This window comes from Pleurodeles waltl, chromosome 2_1, assembly GCF_031143425.1.
Source record: "Pleurodeles waltl isolate 20211129_DDA chromosome 2_1, aPleWal1.hap1.20221129, whole genome shotgun sequence".
In the NCBI taxonomy this organism is placed as follows: Eukaryota; Metazoa; Chordata; class Amphibia; order Caudata; family Salamandridae; genus Pleurodeles; species Pleurodeles waltl.
In genome coordinates this window covers 379,790,566-379,810,985 of record NC_090438.1, presented here as the reverse complement: position 1 = coordinate 379,810,985, position 20,420 = coordinate 379,790,566, and the positions used below count along the sequence as shown (strand labels likewise).

At 44.7% G+C, this 20,420-nt stretch overlaps 1 protein-coding gene across 7 annotated transcripts in view; it reads left to right on the top strand.

Moving 5' to 3' along the window:
• Nucleotides 1–20,420, top strand: part of BCORL1 (BCL6 corepressor like 1) — an 860,657-nt gene that overhangs the window by 583,433 nt on the left and 256,804 nt on the right. The window lies entirely within an intron of this gene.

The following is a 20,420-nucleotide window of genomic DNA, read 5'->3' as shown; positions in this document are numbered from 1 at the left end:
CACACTCGACACAGTTGTGTCTCCTAACACAAAAAATATGGCATTGGGCGATTCACAACCACATTCGCCTAATAGCACAATTTATTCCAGGGATTCAGAATCAGTTAGCAGACAATCTCTCTCGGGATCACCAACAGATCCACGAATGGGAAATTCACCCCCAACTACTGAACACTTACTTCAGAATGTGGGGAGCGCCACAAATAGATCTATTTGCAACAAAAGAAAACTCAAAATGCCAAAACTTCGCATCCAGGTACCCACAACATCAGTCTCAGGGCAATGCACTATGGATGAACTGGTCAGGGATATTTGCGTACGCTTTTCCCCCTCTCCCACTTCTTCCATATCTAGTAAACAAGTTGAGTCAAAACAAACTCAAACTCCTACTAATAGCACCAACATGGGCAAGGCAACCTTGGTACACAACAGTACTAGACCTTTCAGTAGTACCTCATGTCAAACTGCCAAACAGGCCAGATCTGTTAACACAACACAAACAACAGATCAGACATCCAAATCCAGCATCGTTGAATCTAGCAATTTGGCTCCTGAAATCCTAGAATTCGGGCACTTAGACCTCACACAGGAATGTATGGAGGTCATAAAACAAGCTAGAAAACCTACCACTAGACACTGCTATGCAAATAAGTGGAAAAGATTTGTTTATTACTGCCATAATAATCAAATTCAACCTTTACACGCATCTGCAAAAGAGATAGTAGGATACTTACTACATTTGCAAAAATCTAACCTAGCTTTCTCTTCCATTAAAATACATCTTACAGCAATTTCAGCTTACCTACAAATTACGCACTCAATTTCATTGTTTAGGATACCAGTCATAAAAGCGTTTATGGAAGGCCTAAAGAGAATTATACCACCAAGAACACCACCAGTTCCTTCATGGAACCTCAACATTGTCCTAACACGACTCATGGGTCCACCTTTTGAGCCCATGCACTCTTGTGAAATGCAATACTTAACGTGGAAAGTTGCATTTTTAATTGCCATCACATCTCTAAGAAGAGTGAGTGAAATTCAAGCATTTACCATTCAAGAACCATTTATTCAAATACACAAAAATAAAGTTGTTCTACGGACCAATCCTAAATTTTTACCAAAAGTAATCTCACCGTTCCACTTAAATCAAACGGTAGAATTACCAGTGTTCTTCCCACAGCCAGATTGTGTAGCTGAAAGAGCACTATATACATTAGACATCAAAAGAGCACTAATGTACTACATTGACAGAACTAAACTAATTCGAAAGACAAAACAACTATTTATCGCCTTTCAAAAACCTCATACAGGAAATCCAATTTCAAAACAAGGCATTGCTAGATGGATAGTTAAGTGCATTCAAACCTGCTATCTTAAAGCTAAAAGAGAACTGCCTATTACACCAAAGGCACACTCAACCAGAAAGAAAGGTGCTACCATGGCCTTTCTAGGAAATATTCCAATGAACGAAATATGTAAGGCAGCAACATGGTCTACGCCTCATACATTTACCAAGCACTACTGTGTAGATGTGCTAACTGCACAACAAGCAACAGTAGGTCAAGCTGTACCAAGAACATTATTTCAAACTACTTCAACTCCTACAGGCTGAACCACCGCTTTTGGGGAGATAACTGCTTACTAGTTTATGCACAGCATGTGTATCTGCAGCTACACATGCCATCGAACGGAAAATGTCACTTACCCAGTGAACATCTGTTCGTGGCATTAGTCGCTGCAGATTCACATGCGCCCACCCGCCTCCCCGGGAGCCTGTAGCCGTTTAGAAGTAGATCTTAAACATTTGTACATTTGTAAATATATTACTTAAAACTTTATTATGTACATACGCATTCACTCCATTGCATGGGCACTATTACTAGCATACACAACTCCTACCTCACCCTCTGCGGGCAAAACAATCTAAGATGGAGTCGACGCCCATGCGCAATGGAGTCGAAATGGGAGGAGTCCCTCGGTCTCGTGACTCGAAAAGACTTCTTCGAAGAAAAACAACTTGTAACACTCCGAGCCCAACACCAGATGGCGGGATGTGCACAGCATGTGAATCTGCAGCGACTAATGCCACGAACAGATGTACACTGGGTAAGTGACATTTTCCATATATTTCTTACCTCACCCTCCTGCGGGAAAACAATCTAACAAAGAACTCGATGCCCATGCGCAGTATCACTGAGAGGAGGAGTCAATCATGTGACTCAAAAATATTCTTCGAAGAAAAACAGCTTGTAAAATTCCGAGCCCAACACTAAATGGCAGACTTATGCAAAGCATGTGAATCTTCAGCACTACATGCCACGAACAGATGTCTACTGGGCAAGTAACATTTTCCTTTCATAATAAACAGGACAGATCTATTACATTTGGCATAGCCTTTCCCAGCACACTAGTCAAGCCTGTAGCAGTTTCATTGGTTTTGTCACCATAACCAACTCGGGCCTGCTCTACACAGTGTAAGCATGTCCACAAGACAACCACCAGATGCAGTCATACAAATAGAAAGGTACACAAATTTACAGTTGGCTAAGCAAAATACTATCTCTCCTTAGAGGGCTTAACAGGAATTCTCACAGAGCAAACCTTCTATATCCACATTTTTTCACTAGAGGTAACCAACACTTAAACCATTGCCTAGTACAGTAATTTGTGTCATTTCATGTAACAAAATTTAGGTGTTAATATAGAGTAATATCTGATAGACAACTAGCCTCTGATTCTTTATCTTAGAAACCTTCCCCAGTCGTCAGACTGGATCCAGAAATTTTTCCTCAGTAGTACTTCTGGGTCATTTGATTTGGGTAGATCCTACAAGGTTTTCCTACAGAAAATAACAGGTGAAATAAATAAAAAAATGAAATTAAGGTGAAAAAATCAGCCATTTCTCTCCAACTTTTTCCAGCAATGTCAGATTTTCAAAAGCAATATGCCGTTACGTCTGCTGGACTCTTCTGGTTGCGGGGATCTATAGGGCTTGTAGGTTCATCAAGAACTCTACGTACACAGAGACAATAAAGGAGCTACACCTTGCAATGGGGTTTCATTCTATACCTGGTATACAGCATAGGTATCAAGGAAACCTTTGTACTTCCAAAATGGGCACAAGATAAGGTGTTGAGAAGCAGTGGTTATTTGCACATCTCTGAATTCCGGGGCCCCCATACTAGCATGTGAATTACAGGGCATTTCTCAAATAGACATCTTTTTTACACACTGGCTTACATTTAGAAGGAAAGAATGTAGAGAAAGACAAGGGGCATTGACATTTGTTCATCTATTCTGTATTCCCCTAAGTTTCTTGATAAAAATGGTACCTCACTTGTGTGGGTAGTCCTAATGCCCACGAAAGGAAACACAATGTGGACACATTACATTTTTATATTGAAATCTGACGTGTTTTTTGGAAAGTGCATAGCTGTGGATTTTGCCCTCTAGCTCAGCCGGCACCTAGGGAAACCTACCAAACCTGTGCATTTTTTAAAACTAGACACCATAGGGAATCTAGGATGGGGTGACTTGTGGGGCCCTCACCAGGTTCTGTTACCCTGTTACCAAGAATCCTTTGCAAACCTCAATTTGGCTAGAAAAAACACTTTTTCTTCACATTTCGATGATAGAAAGTTCTGGAAACTGAGAGAAGCCACAAATTTCATTCCACCGAGCATCCCCCCAAGTCTCCTGATAAAAAGGGTGCCTCACTTGTGTGGGTAGGCCTAGTGCCCGCAACAGGAAATGTCCCAAAACACAACATGGACACATCACATTTTCCCAAAGAAAACTGACGTGTTTTTTAGAAAGTGCATAGCGGTGGATTTTGCCTTCTGGCTCAGCCAGCACCTAGGAAACCTACCAAACCTGTGCACTTGTGTGGGTAGGCCTAGTGCTTGTGACAGGAAATGCCCCAAAACACTACGAGGACACATCAAAATGATCAAATACAAAACTACCTATTTTTGCGTGGGGGGAGCACCTGTGTTTTTTTGTCCTGGGCTCAGCAGCTATCTAGGGAAACCTACCAAACCAAGACATTTCTCAAAGATAGACACCAGAGGTAATCCAGGGAGGTGTGACTTGCATAGATCCCCTAGTGTTTTCTTACCTAGAATCCTCCGCAAACCTCAAATTTTGTTTTAAAAAAAAACATTTCTGTGTGGGATCCCTACCACCTGACGCTCCCCTCAGTCTCCCGATAAAAATGATATCTCACTTGTGTAGGTGGGCTGAGTGCCTGTGACAAGGAAGAGCATTGCAGTGTCCCAAAGTCCAAAAAGTGCAGCCTTCACCATTCCAAGTGGGACGATTTAAAGTTAGACAAGCTCTCATGGCCCAAATGTAAAACCAAAACCAAAAATAGTTAAATGTCCTCTTGCTTGCCGTTGGGATATGATCTTTTAGTGCGCGGGGGAGAGCTGAAAGACTATTACCCCCTTTAGTTGGGGTGATGGCATAACCATACCCATACTGGTTGGTAGCCAACACCCCACAATTTTGTACTTTTTTAAATTCCCAGGCATCTAGTAGGCTTTTTGCCACCCCTCTCCCCCTCCATGGAGTGAATCGGGGTAATTGCCCCATCTTCCCACTTGCAAAACAACTTTGTCCCTATTTATTGGGGGGTGGGTGTATGGCCATACCCCCACCATCTTTTAAAACAAAATAATTCTTCCCTGGTGTCTGGTGGGCTTTCTTCCCCCCCCCCCGGGAGGCATGTGAGCCTTACGAAAATAGGTAGATCTGCCCTCAAGGGTCAGAAATGGCTAACAGTAATGTGCCCAAATGGGGAGCGACCCTTGCCCAAAGGGCTTTCCCCCCAAAACAAACCACACACACCAATCCCTGGTGCCTACGTTTGTAGGCTTTGGATGAAGATGGGGTGGAAGACTGTGTCAAAAGGTGTGTAGAGGTCAAGGAGGATGAGGGCCATCGTTTCTCCTTTGTCCAGTGTCATCCGAATGTTATCCGTGGCGGCAATGAGGCCAGTTTCCATGCTGTGGTTGGGTCCAAAACCAGACTGAGTGAAGTCAAGGAGTTGCTTTCTGAGGTATTCGATGAGGTGTCTGTTTTTCTCTAAGACATTGGCCAGGAATGGTAGTGGAAATATCTGCCTGCGGTTAGCGAGTTTTGAAGGATCTGCAGAGGATTTCTTTTACAGTTATTTCCAAGTGATTGGGAAGGTCACATAAGTTGTGGAGGCATCGGAATGGGTGCAAGTATGGTGCTGATAGGTTGCAGTCCTCTGGAGTAGGCTTGGTTGGGGCAGGGGTCCGATGGGGTCCCTGACTGGATGGACTTTCATGGTGGTGGCGATTTTCTCTGGGGTGATGACAGATCATATGTTTAACATTGGTTCTTTGGATAAGATTGGGATGCTGGATCCATTTGCGAGTTGAAGTTGCTGTAAGTGGCAGTTATTTTATTGCTGAAGAATAGCAAGAGGTAGTCCTGCGTGGGGGTGATCGAGTTAGAGGCAGCTACTGGTGAGGTGGGAGCTAGTGGGGGGTTGGGTGCTGTCAGTGCGGTGAGTGTGTGTAAGTGCATGAAAACTTACAGAAAGCGCAGGGAAATGCTCCCTCTGTGTTATGTGGTGCTGAGGGGCAGCTGAGATTGAGGCACAGTGGCATGGGGGAAAAACCAGGGTTCCTGGTGCTGTGCGCAGTCCAAGTGAGGACAGGCTTATCTCTGGCACGCATGCGGCACATCCGCTTCAGTCACGCTCTGAGGCCACAATTAAGTAGGTCTGGGGGAGAGGGGTGAGAGATGTCACTTCCTGTGCTGAAGGAAGATTAGAAATCCAGTGATGTCACTTCCTATGTATATGGTTGATGAAAATGATTGTTGCTTGGCTTCTTCTTTTAAAGACAGTTTGGCAGTAAACCAGTGATGTCACTTGCTGTGCCGATAGATCATGGGGAATCCTCTTATGTTACCTCCTGTGTAGATGTGGATGATGGAAAATCGATTGCCTTTGTCTACGAGATGAGTCAGTGAGTTTCAAGCATTGAGCGTCTGCCCCCTAGTTAAAAAAATGTTTCCCCCGACAATTTGATGTTTTTTTAACCAGATCTTCTTTCCTACCAAGGTGGTGACCATCTTCCACCTAGGGCAGCGGCTGCAATGATTGGATCCTAAAAGGACAGTCAGTTTTTACGTAGACTGTACCAGAAAGAGCAGGTCTGAAGACTTGCTCTTTGTAGGCTATTCTGGGAGCAGGAAAAGCAAGGCAGTGCAGAAATTGTCTTGTGGATCATTCTTCGTATTAAGATGGGTTATGCTTCTGCAAACCAGGAGCCTCCAGAAGGAATCCTGGCCCATTCCACAGGGCCAAACCCTCTACATCTGCTTTGGCAAGCAGTGCTCCTGCTGTGTAGCTTTGTAGAGCGGCAACATGGGCATCCCCCTACACCTTTGCCAGTCGTCATGTCCTGGATTTCGAGGTTTGAATGATGGTCATTTTGCATGTTCAGTGCTCCAGAATTCTATCGACTAATTATTCCTTCAGACCCACCAACTTTAAGGGGTACTGCTTGAGAATCTATTCAAGGGGTGAGAAGTATTCTGGTAGAAGTATCCATCAAAAAATAAAGTTACTTGCCTTTGGCAATATTCTTTCAGGTAGATACTCTGTCTACCTGCAATTTCCTCACCGTTCACACCTACCGCCCTCTCTGAACAGTGGTCATAGACTGCAATAACGCCTCTTTAACCAGCCAACACCTGCACTACCTCCCCAGTCCGTATGTCAACCATTATTCTACACTGGAGGAGGTATGTAAAGGCCCTTTTAGTGCTCTCACTAGAAGGAATCCTTTGTATTATTTTTAGTTTGGGCTGCTCGCAAACAGCTACGTGAAGAGATGAGCAATAGTTGTGGGATTTGGGGACATGCTCAGCCACCATTCAAGGAAACCTACCAACTGCACACACTTTTGAAAACCAGACACCAAGAGGATTCCAGGGTAGTGTGCTTTGTGAGGTTCCCAGAAGGATTTCTTACCCCCCGTGCCATACAGATTGCAAACTTTGCCTGAAATCATGCATTTTCCTTATAGATCTGTGATGGTAACTTCTGGAATCCACAGGTCCCTTTGCAATGGCTTCCATTAACATTGGTTTGGTCCGGTCCCAACCATGTAGTGTATATATTATTTTTTTCTAATTAGCTTTAGAGCAGATGAAGTGATAAAAATAGACCAGACATTTTCAAATAGTGTTTGAAAAACTATTATCTGTTACTGTTTAAGGTTTTCCTGGTGTATTTCCTTAGCTACATCCCTAATATTGATAGCAGCTTCTTTTTCAGAAGACTAAGCACTCTGTTGTATCAAACCATAAACTAAAACTGGAAGAACACTTTTTTTCCCTCATCAGAACAAGTCCTGTAAGAAATCTAGTCACATTTATGTAATCATGCATTGTCTTCATGGTTTTTACCACATGTCAGTTGTTTACAACCACTGCTAACACAATTTTCCAGTATTGATGATGGCAAGAATAACAGGTGAATATCTAGGATCGGGCATATTAGCAAAAGGATCAGAAGTTTTGATGATAAATATTTGAGCATACTGGTTTGTATGACCTAGCCACAATGTCATTCCATTTGAAGCATTTGATGGCATGTTAAATGTACCATTTGTAATCAGTACATTAATTTCATTATAGAATAAAGCTCTACAATATTTTAATCATGCAGGAAGTAATGTGCCAAATACCTTCAATTGCCAAGATTTGTTTCCAGTAATACTTTTTACTGGAATGGGTTTGGGCCAATATATATATAGCCTTGTTCTAAAAATAACTTTGACTGTTCAGGAGAGTATATGGCTTTATACAGTGTGACCAAAAGCATTAACAATAATTCAGGCTGTTGCTAATCAAGTAATCACATTTTTCTGTTGTGGTCAAAATATACAGTCTTTTCCCAGAAGTCCCTTGAGTTGTCAGCCCAGAGGAGTCTCAGAGCATTCCGACTGAGTAAAATTATACTATTCACATTTACCACGTCTAGGAAGCTGGCTCTGTATATACATCAAAGTGAGATATAGTATGCGCCTAGTCCAGGGGTTCCCCAGAGGCTTAACAGAGGCTAAAGTAGATAATACTAATGCTCTCTTTTGTGGTAGTGTGATCGAGCAGTTAGGCTTATCAGATGGTAGTGCAAAGCATTTGCTGTACACACACATACAACAGAAGAAGCACACACTTAATGAATTAACTCCAAACCAATTGTTTTTATATAGCAAAAATATATTTGCTTAATTTATTTTTAGAACCACAAGATTCAAGTTGCAGATAAGTACTTCAATAGATTCGTATTTCACACAGGTATCAACAGTACTTTGTTTGAAATTGATAAGTTATACAGTTTTTGAATTATTGGCAATAATCTGTTTTAGAAATGGACACAGTGCAATTTTTAGAAACAGTTCCTGGGGTAAGAAATGTTTGATCATTTTACAGGTAAGTACAATACTTAGAGTTTCAGTCTCTGGGTTATAGGAAGTCCACCGGTTGGGGTTCAAGTTAACCCCAAACACCCACCACCAGCAACACGGGCCGGCTGGGTGCAGAGGTCAAAGATGAGCAATTTTAACATGGGCTCCTATGGAGACAGGGGGGTACTCGGAATAAGGCCTGCCAGCAGGTAAGCACCGGTGGCTCGGAGGGCAGAGCAGGGGGGTTTGAAAGAGCACTAGAGGGACCGCAAGTAGGCACCTAACACACACCCTCAGCGGCACAGGGGCGGCTGGGTGGAAAGTGCAAACAGGACACCGGGCTTCCAAAGCTGGTCTCTGAGGAGACCCCGGGGATCACTCGGAGGCTGCAGGCGAGGTCCAAGGGGGTGTCTCGGGCACACCATGGTCGGACAGGGAGGAGGGCCGCCTGCTAAACGTAGCTGCACCGGATGTCAGTTTCTCCAAGGCCTGGGGCCTGCAGATGCAGTGTGTCTTTAGGCGTTGAATATCTTTGTCTGGAGCTTTGCGGTCACGGGGGTCCTTGGTATTCCCTCTGCAGGCGTCGTCGTGGAGGGGTGGAGAGATCTAAACAGGGTGGGCACTTGCTCACAGTTTCCTGGTGACCTTTTGTTGCTGGGTGGACCACCTTGACACAGGCAGTGGGAGTCGGGTGCACAGGGGTTAGAACTAACGCATCTAGAGTGAGGTGGGAATCCTTGGTTGCTGGTTTTTCAGACTGAGCCACTGCCCTCAGAACTTCTTGGTCCTTTTGGGTGCAGGGCAGTCCTCTGGAGTTGGACAGAGGTCGCTGGTCCCGCTGGACTTATCGCTGGTCTTTTGCAGGTTCTTTGAAGCAGGAGACAGGCCAGTAGGGCTGGGGCCAAAGCATTTGTCATATTCCTTCTTCTCTGCTGGGGTTTCAGCTTAACATCCCTTGGTCTTGTAGGTTGCCAAGAATCTGATGAGCTGGGTTCAGGGAGTCCCTTAAATCCTAGATTTAGGGGCGTTTTAGGGGTCAGAGGGCAGTAGTTAGTGGCTACTGTCCCTGAGGATGGCTACATCCTCCTTGTGCCCATTCCCTTTGGGGAGGGGGGCACATTCCTATCCCTGTTGGTCCCTGTCCTCCAAACCAAGATGGAGGATTCTACAGGGAGGAGTGTCACCTCAGCTCTGTACATCTTGTGGGGTGGTCCAGGCTGGGGTGGTCACTCCTCCTTGTTTTCCCTAATTTTCCCGCCTGACTTGCCGCCAAAAGTGGGGCTTTGTCCAGGGGGCAGACAGCTCCACTACCTGGAGTGCCCTGGGCACTGTAATCCGAGGTTTGAGCCTTTGAGGCTCACCGGCAAGTGTTACAGTTCCTGTAGGGGGGAGGTATGAAGCACCTACACCCAGGGCAGGCTTTGTTTTTGCCCGCAGAGTGCACAAAGGCACTCACCTCGTGTGGTCAGAAACTTATCTGAGAATGGCAGGCTGGCACAGACTGGTCAATCCTACACTAGCAGTTTGGCTAACATACAGGGGGCATCTCTAAGATGCACTCTGTGTGCATTTTTCAATAAATCCCACACTGGCATCAGTGTGGGTTTATTGGGCTGAGAATTTTGATACCAAACTTCCCAATATTCAGTGAAGCCATTATGGAGCTGTGGAGTTCGATTTTACAAACTACCAGACCATATACTTAATATGGCCACCCTGTGCTTACAATGTTTATGAATGGACTTAGACACTATAGGGGCATATTGCTCATGCAGCTATGCCCTCACCTGTGGTATAGTGCACCCTGCCTTAGGGCTGTAAGGCCTGCTAGAGGGGTGACTTACCTATGCCACAGGCAGTATTTTGTGTGCATGGCATCCTGTTGGGGATGCCATGTCGACTTTGCCTTTTTCTCCCCACTAACACACACAATCTGCAATAACAGTGTGCCTGTGTTAGGTGAGGGTTCACCTTAGGTGGCTCCACACATGCTGCAGCCCTTACGGACCTTCCCTGGTCACAGGGCCCTTGGTACCACTGGTACCTTTTACAAGGGACTTATCTGTGTGCCAGGGTTGTGCCATTTGTGGAAACAAAAGTACAGTTTTAGGGAAAGAACACTGAGGCTGGGGCCTGGTTAGCAGGGCCCCAGCCCACTTTCAATCAAAGTTGGCATCAACACTAGGCAAAAAGTAAGGCGGGGTTAACCATGCCAACATTGGCACTTTCATACACCACTTGATTGATAAATGTAGTTATAGAAATAATGATGAAAGCAAAACTTGATTGAGTTTCTGTGAAACAAATACAGAACCTCGTTGTCTAATTAAGAAAATCCTCTAGGAGCTGTTTGACTGATTTAATGTTTCGTGGTCTTGGAAATGAATTTGACATGGTGTCCTCCAGTGAAACACAGCCTATCGTATCTGTACTACTTCATTTGTACCAATGTCTGACATGGAAGCTTTTGCCCAAAAATGCATTCAGATAGTGGATATGCAATGATAATAACAGCATGATAGTTCCTTGCCACAAAATGTGGATATGAATGTGGCTGCAGCTCAGGAGACAGTGGAGAGTACGTCTGAAGATACTACACGTGCTCTATCCTCAGGATCACAATCAGTTTTGTAATCCACAAAAAAAAGGATGACCATGGTGGGGAAAATAAAAATAAAAATATGCATTTGCTTGCTACTATCACATCAATAAGTGATCATCCACATTGATCACTGCCTGCTGTCTTACAAGTTTTAGTTTCAGAGAGAGATGGAATGCAACTCCTCTTGTTTATTTAGGATCGTCTTTTAATTTTGCAACATCTTGTTAATGAATGGTGTATCTGTCTGTGTAGATTCCAGTGAGGCTGCGGATGCAAATGATGTTGAACCAGGTTTAATTGTTGGAGTGACTGCTTGCACCAAATCAGGATTGGTTAAGTTTGTCTGGCGTAAAGCTGGAGTCTCTGCAGTCCCTCCCAGAGGTAAGACTATTTCAACTCTGCTGATCTCTACTCAGTGTAACTCCAGAATAGGGAGAGAACATATTGGTCTAACCTGGAACCACTTTGGCACCTGCAGTCACTGCTGAACAGATTCAGCTACATAAAGCTTTTTCAATGTGCTCTGTTGACACAACCCTGTATTTCATGGCACCAGGACGTGGTTTGCAAATCACGATGCAAGTGCATTCAATCCCAAGAACTGAAAGAGGTGGTCTTTAAGACGGTCCAAAAGGTACTATCACAGGAATCCTTTGTTGAACGTATTCACTCTCTTGTGGGAGCCACATATCAGCATCGTTTCTTTTAATAGCAGAGTCAGCAGAACTTTTCTTATTTGCAAATTCTACTCTCAATTCATGGAAGTTCTGCATCAGATTGACATTTTTCACCTCAGCATTTCCATGGAGTAGTAAGTCAGGAACCTACATTTGTATTCCAAATAAACGTTTCTATAGTAAGCAACCGTTTAGTATAACCCTAGATAAATTGAGTGATTACTGAGCCTGATATAGGGTGTGGTACCATGACAATCCTGTGTCCAACATCCTTGTAGCCAAAGCTTGTTTAAATGTAGTGTAAGCTTGCTCAACAATTTAGTTTGCTTCTGGATGAAAGGGATCCAAGAATAGCAGTTGTGCTCCCAGAGCAAATTTTCTATCAGCAAATACCCTAATGACGCATGCTGAGCATTTGTCTGAATGAAAGTTATGCACCACTCCCACCACTACTAGGCACTGCAAGCCTCTTTTGACTGTGCGACCAGTGGCAGGCTTTTAGCTGTATACCTTGGAATCTAGAGCTCAAACCAAGAGCAACTAAGATACTGTAATAGTTGGCAATTAGCCAATATGCTTGTAGTAGGCAACACCATAGGGTCCATCCGATATCAATCAAAGGGTAAGAGTCGGACTCGCAGCAGGAGAAGATTAGATTTCATTTTCTGTCAAATGGTACATTGCTGTAAATATTTCTTAGTAGCTTTGGTTTAGTACTGATACTATTGCATTAATGCCTGCATGGCCAGATGCAAAGCCCTTGTGTGCTGCTTTTATGAGGCCCTAACTAACTGCTTCCGTAGAGAGGTGTCTGCCCTCTATTCCTGTTGTAAGCTTCAAAATAACATTAGCTTCAGTTATACTCTAGGACTATTTAGCAGGAAATCCTCAAGGGATTTAACATCTTTTAATGTTGCCTTTTAATAGCTGCACTCATCCTAATTTGAGTTTGCATTAGAGCAGCAGCCTTACAGGTTTGTACAGCTGTCTTTGCAGCCAGAACAGCTTTACAGATCCCTTTAGCATTAATCCCTTCACTTTTAGGGGCTATTGTATGTTGTAGGTGGATCAAAAGAAGCTTATCTTGCAGAACAGCCACTTTCCCCAAAGCTGTTTAGCATTTATCAATTTATCTTTTGGATCTGAATCAATTTCAGCACCACTGGGCTACATCATCACTATAACCCTGCAGACAAAAAGCAGAGCCTGAGACCGTTGGTAATCAACAGATCTTTCTTTTGAAGCTCAAGAGAAGGGCCTGAATCTTGGCTAACTGTGCAGTGGATTAACCTAATATTTGAGTACAAGCTTGAAGTGGCTTTAAATCACCATATTGGAGAGCTCCCTACATCGCAGCACAAGCCATAGGTTATTTTACCTTACTGCCAGCCGCATAATGAACTGGCTCTTATTCTTATGCATGGGTGGCATATGGGGAGTCTGAGTTATTACCTGTTTATATTGTAAAAATGATTTTGCTCCAATCATTCTTAAACTTTGTCACTTGAATTCTAAGTTGAGACCTATTGCACCCAGCATTGCTGTAATGCAAGTACTTTTGTTAAGCTAGCTTTAGTAGCTGCCTCTAAGGTAAGCATAGGAGAAACTATAATCATTTGTTTTATCTCTGTGTGTAGATGCGCCCGTGGAATGGTCGCCTGCACAGCTTCTCAGTTGAAGTGAATTGTTTCTCATCTACTGAATATTGAATGTGATTTATAGGCCATGTGGATCGTTTGTATCTCACTAAATAAAACAGGTGTTACCTGGTGTGCTTGGAATAGTCCTAATGACCAGGCATTTCAATCCAGCACCGAACTCCAGGGAGCTTGGTAGTTCAATCATCTTCTAATAAGGTGAATCCAATCGGATTTGGTACTGCTCTTCTGGACAGGGAATCGAAACACATTGTCGCTTTCGGGAATAGAGTCTTTTTTCTGCCAGCTTGAACTTACCTTGGAGCTCTTTCTGTCCTTCAGTGAGGCCTTTGCACAAATTTTAATAACAACCTGATTCAAATCAGGTTCAGCCCTACCTATGTCACCCTGTAACTAGGCATCCTATTCTAGTCTATGGCAATCCAGCCCTTTTAAGCCAGCACAGAACTCCAAGGAGCTTGGTAGTTCAATAATCTTCTAATAAGGTGAATCCAGTTGGATTCAGTACTGCTCCTCTGGACAGGAAATCAAAACACAATGGGGGTTATTACAACTTTGGAGGAGGTGTTAATCCGTCCCAAAAGTGACGGTAAAGTGACGGATATACCACCAGCCGTATTACGAGTCCATTATATCCTATGGAACTCGTAATACGGCTGGTGGTATATCCGTCACTTTACAGTCACTTTTGGGACGGATTAACACCTCCTCCAAAGTTGTAATAACCCCCAATGTCTCTTTCGCGAATAGTCTTTTTTTCTGCCAGCTTGAACTTACGGCCCTTAATGATATTTGCCTGATGGAACAATACCACATTTGTTCTGGAACATGGGCAGCGAGATCTTGCTGGCCGTCCCTGATTAATTTAATCACTAATGAATATGCCATTCAATGACTCTAGACTTTTATATGAAATGGCTGATTCTTCATTGAATGCTTTAAGGACAGTCGTGCAATGCCACACTTTCTTTTTCTTACATCGCCAGCTCTACAGTTCCACCAGGAGTATGAGATGTTTAAAGGAAACTTGTGGGCTCTTGTCTTCTGCCAGAACTAAGTCTCTCAACCTGTGAAGCAGGCAATGCAGCCCTCTCGATGCTCCAAAAACACAGTGGTGGCTGCAGATGTGCACAAACAGAAAGGCCATCTATCTTCCTCAGCAGCTGTGCCCAAGGGGCTTTGATTTGTCCTCCATGGATCATGACCAGCCAGTAGTGAGAGGAATCAATGTTTCCTGCTGACTGGTATGCCATTACATTCGATGGATGGGGGCTGCAGATTGTTAGGAGAGGTTATGCCCTACCCTTCACATCCTCACCCCATCAAAACATGCTTGTTTTTTCTCAGCTTCAGCCAATCACGCCACCATCCTTCTGCAGAAACAGATAAAGGAAATGTATTTGCCTGAGGAATGGCAAATTCAAGATCTTAACTTTGGCCCAGGTCCCTAATGCTGTGGGGTGATGTCCTTGGACCTAATTCATGTGCCTGTCCTGTACTCCCACAGACGTTACCTTTGTTTTTTGCGTTTTTGTCCTTCAGCCATCTCCATGTGCCTCGGGTGTTCACAAAGGTGATTGAGATGTTAGTGCCCCATCTTTGCAGTTTGGGGATACATTGACTGGCTGCTAAATTCTGGCAAGCTTTCTGAGTTCTCTGGGGTGGGCAGGTAGGTGGTAAACACACCCGTTGGTCCACCCGGGGGGCATGGGGGGGGGGGGCAGCAAGCCCGTTAGACTACCAGGGAAAATAATTGAGAAAAGAAAGTTGGTGCTGTGCTTGGCCATCTTAGCCAGATAGCATTAATTACTGTCCCCTTTCGGAGGCAGGGGGTGGTGGTGTTTACTCTGCCATCCCAAATGTCAAATCTATACCCAAAGGAATCACAATTTCTCCAGTATTGGGGTATCTTTCATAGATTCACATGCTTGAATCATTCCCCGTCATCGAACTGGGAGCCCCACGGTACATAGAAAGCAGTAGAAAACTTTTCTCTTTTTTTTTCATTGCAGTCAATGGCAAAAATACATCCACTTTCCTAGCTTATTATCTTCATTAGGAAAGGCCCAAAGTTTAGCCAATCAGACGAGACCACCCCTTTAGAACTCTCAGCACAGAGGCTCAGTGTCTCAGATTTTCTACTGCACGTCTTGTGTAAGAGAGTCTCCCTGAGCTCTGCTCAGCTTCTCTTCGGGAAATATTATCCAGTTTTTCAATCCTAACTTTGGCAGTATTTTTGTCCATCATGTCTGCAGCTAAAAAAGGTTTATTTAGACCTTGCAGTACCTATGGGAAACTAAGGCTTCATTGTAAAGACCCTCACAAGGAATGTATCTACTGTCTCCATCCTGAACATAAAGTGAAAGACTGCAAGATCTGCAGAACATTTGCCATCAAAACTCTGAGATGGAGAAGCCAGGCTCCTTCTTTAGCTACAAAAGCGGAAGTCCAGAGAGTCTTTGTCTGATGAGGAGGACAGTGATACTTCAGTAGCCTCAAGGAAGCGGTCTGTGGAGAGTTCCTCTCCGAAAACCAGTAAGTCAGTCAAGAGGCTGCATGTGTTCAAGAAGAGAGCTGATGAACATCCCTCAACTTCCAGAGAACATGGTGGTAAGGTTCGTTCTGAGACATCTACTCCAGCTACCACATCAAAGAAGTTAAAAATATCTTCAAGCTCCCTGCCACCGCCGTCATCTAAGATTTCCACACCGTCTACGACCGCATCGTCAACGGCAGGCTTTGCTTCATCGACGACTACAGCGACGGCAACATTTATAGCTCCGTCGTTGCCGATGATCATTACTTCCTCACCATTATCCGCTTCTACTATAACGTTGGTGAGTTTAAAGTATGGTCCCTCACCTGCTCAGACATCAAGATTTCAAAGAGACCATCGACAGAAGAAGGTGAGGTCTCGATCGTCAACGCGCGCACCATCAACATCAACGGGTAAGCTGCAAAGATCATCGTTGATGATTCCACTAACAGCTGCGTCAAAGACGGCACGAAGATCTACTTTGCCGTCCACAACATTGTCACCATCGACGATCACCCCATCGACAACAGCACAGTCGATGAAATCTCTGATGACGACAACACCGTCGACGACAGCCCCGTCAACGACCCAAATTTCTGAGTCCACAACCAAGCAAAATGAAGGATCTTCTTTCTTACCTGTAAGGATTTTAGCAATAAAGAGGAAATCTACTCACCTTTTGCCTTCTCATACGTCACCTTGTAAGGTGTCGCCAGCACCTCCACAACATCTGTTTGCTGACGAAGAGGAGGATATATATTCAGACAATGGGCTTTTCCCGGTGGCACGTAGCCCTTCAGACTTGCGCATAAAATGTCAGGAGGAAGATGATGAGGAAGAGAGCCAACAACTGTATTTAGGACAACAGGAGCAAAGACACACAGAACCTCAAGAGTTGCAACAGGAGCAACCCATGCTCATGCCAGTCTGCTTGATTGCCAACCTTCAGCACATGATGCAAGATTATTATGCTAGATTTCCTCCACCTGGCTTGACCACTCCGGTGTAACCTCCACACATACCCCTGAGCCCTCCCAATCAGCCATCAGATTCTATGGGACCGATCCAAGTCCCATCATCGGGCCAGGATCCAAGTCCCGTCATCGGGCCAGGATAACGATCCGCCTTTGTCGGATAACAAACAAGAAGAGGGCGAAACCCAGGATTCTTGAGTTGCTTATCCAGGAATGGGATGAACATCAAATTCAAATGCCATCCCCTTCTCCGTAACCACCGGTTGAATCTCCACCGCAAGACAACAGTGGCTTCCACAGTGTAATGGAGAGAGCAGCAAAGATTTCAACTGCCCATAACATCCAAGCAGTCGGTCTGATTCCTCTATGATTTCAAGGAGGACATTAGAAAGTCAGTGAGAGCAATACCGATTGACTTTATTTGGGAAGAAGGGCTTAAAGTCATGCAGACCCCATCTTCAATCCCAGTGGTGCTACCAAGGCTGGAAAAGAAGTACAAGGGACCAGATAACTCATCAACCTGCTTAGTTAGTCACCCTAAGCCAGACTCGGTAATATCTCAGGCAGCCCAGCGAAGGTCTAAAAATCCGCCTTCACCTTTGACTGCACCCCTGGATAGAGAGGGGCGGTGGTTAGATTCAATTGGGAAGAAATGTTCACCTATGGCGTCCACCATGGTCAGAGCAGCGAATTCCCTGGCAATCTTGGGAAGATACGACCATCAGATGTGGTCAGACATATCCCAGTTTATAGACCTACTGCCTGAGGATAGTAGAGCAGAGGCCCGGAAGATATTGCAGCAAGTTGAGAAGATCTCGGCTGAGATTATAGACTGTGCCATCGATGTCTCATCTACGGGTTTCCGCCAGTTAGCCAGGGCTGCTGTAGTCAGATGTCAGGGTTGGCTGAAGGCCACGTCGTTTCCCCCAGAGGTGCTGTTAAGGATCTTAGACATGCCTTATCATGGTGAACTATTATTCAGTAACCATGTTGATGATGCTTTGCAGTCCATTAAGGCAGACACTGAAACACCCAGATCCCTGGGTACGCTACAATTTAAAAGGCAGCCCTTTTGAGGAGCGGGAGGAAGAGGGCTTTATTCTTACAGAGGCAGCTCACACCAGTACTGACAATATCCATCCTACCAAGGCCAATTTCGTTCCACCATTGGACAACAGTAGCCGCATACTTATCGGCAACCACCATCTGCACACTTCTGGCAAGCCACAAGAGGAAAATCTTCTTACAAGGCCAAAGAAGCGGTGAGAAAACACTGACCTTCATCAGTTGCTGCACCCAACCCCTATTCCAGCACTCTGATAGGGGGCAGAATTTCCAACTTCCTTCACCAGTGGTCCCAGATTACATCAGACAGATGGGTCCTCGATATTGTCAGCAAGGGGCACACACTAGAATTCCATCAACCTCCCCCACAAGTACCCACCAGAAGGACCCCCACCTGCCCATCTAAAGGAACTCCTAGCACAGATTGCCATCTTGATAGACAAGGGAGCAATAGAGATCGTACCTAGGAATCAGAGAGGAACAGGTTTCTACTCTTGCTTCTTCCTCATACGGATGAAGACAGGGGACTGGAGACCTATTTTAGACTTTCGCTCTCTGAACAAATTCTTGAAAAAACAATAATTTTGGATGATCACCTTTCAAGATGTCCTAGGCTTACTCAACCAAGGAGATTTTATGGCATCCTTGAATCTCCAGGACGCATATTTCCACATCCCCATTCACCCCAGTCATAGGAAATTCTTACGGTTCAAGGTTGCAGGCACCCACTATCAGTTCAGAGTGTTACCTTTTGGCCTCAGATCGGCCTCAAGAGTTTTCACCAAGGTCTTGGCACCAGTTGCAGCCTACCTCAGGCAGCTGAGAATTCAGGTGTTCCCATACTTAGATGACTGGCTAATAAAAGCACGAACAGCGTTCAGAGCGGCCAGAGACGCAAGGACATGCTTATCTCTCTTCAAGGCATTGGGTCTAAAGTCAACTACCCAAAGTCTCGCCTATACCCTTCGCAGAACATCACCCTTCTAAGAGCTGTCTTGGACACAGAGCAAGTGAGAGCTTTTGCTTCTCACGACAGACGGAAACAACTTCAAGATCTAGCGACCTGTCTCAGAAGAAGGTCCGCTTCTGTCCGGACTTACAAGTCTTTTCTGGAGATGCTTTCTTCGTGCATTCCGTTGATAATAAACTGTCAGCTCTGCATAAGAACACTTCAGCAACAATTGGACATTCAGTGGAGCAAATAGACGGATCTTTCGACGATGTAGTCCAAATCACTCTACCAGCGAGGCAAACCTTAACGTGGTGGAAAGACACACCTCTCATCTCAGAGAGTCTCTCCTTCCTGAAAGACAAACCAGTACACATTATCACATTGGATGCATCCTTGGAGGGATGGGGCGCACATTTGCAGGACCTATCAGTGAGAGGAAGATGGTCCACACAGGAATCAGCTCTCCACATCAACATATTAGAATTAAAAGCAGTTTTCCTGGCACTCAAGTCCTTCCTCACCAAGATCAGAGGTTCCTCTGTGTTGATAAGAACCGACAACGCCACAGTCATGCATTACCTCAACAAGCAGGGGGGTACAAGATCACGGGCACTGTCTCATAGGCACAGGAACTGTGGCATTGGGTTCTTCATCACCAGATATCAATCAGAGCGGAACATCGTCCTGGAGTTTCCAACACTTTGGCGAATGCCTTAAGCAGAACTCAGACCACCTGTCTCGATTGGGAACTCAGTCAGGCAATTCTCAACCGCCTCTTTTGTCGTTAAGTACTTCAATTATATCAAATGCCAAATACCATCGGTAGATGTGCTTAAATCATATGATCCTAATCTGACATGCTTTTTAACGGTTGATGCAAGCAATGTGGGTTTAGGTGCAGTGCTAGCACAGAGGTCCAGTGTCCAAGAGTTTACCATTGGCTGTGCTTCAAGAGTTCTTAGAGACTCTGGGAGTCTCTATTCTGTCATAGAAAAAGAACCTTTACGTTGCGACAAGGGAAAACAAAAAATGCCAACACTTCGCAAGCTGGCAACCGCAGAGAGGGTCAAAGGGGAATGCGTTTTTGATCAAATGGTCAGGGATCTATGCCTATGTTTTTTCCCCCGCTCTAGCTCATCCCGAGACCTCTGCAGAAGATGAAGAAAGAACCGTGCCGACTTCTATTCATCGTTCCCGGATGGCCGTGCCAGTTTTGGTTCAGGGAGCTTCTACTACATTCGGCACAGCCTCGCATGCGGCTGAGGCCAACACCAGACTTGCTAACGATGAATCGGGGGCAGGTCCATCATTCCAACCCGACTTCACTTCGATTATCAGCCTGGCTCCTGAATTCTATGAGTTTGGCGGTTTAGATATCCCTTCAGACTGTCAAGAGGTGCTTGCCTGTGCCAGAACCCAGTCTACGAATAAAACGTACAAACTCAAGTGGAAGAGATTCTGCATACGGTGCAAAACCTTCAATGTTCACCCTCTAAAGTC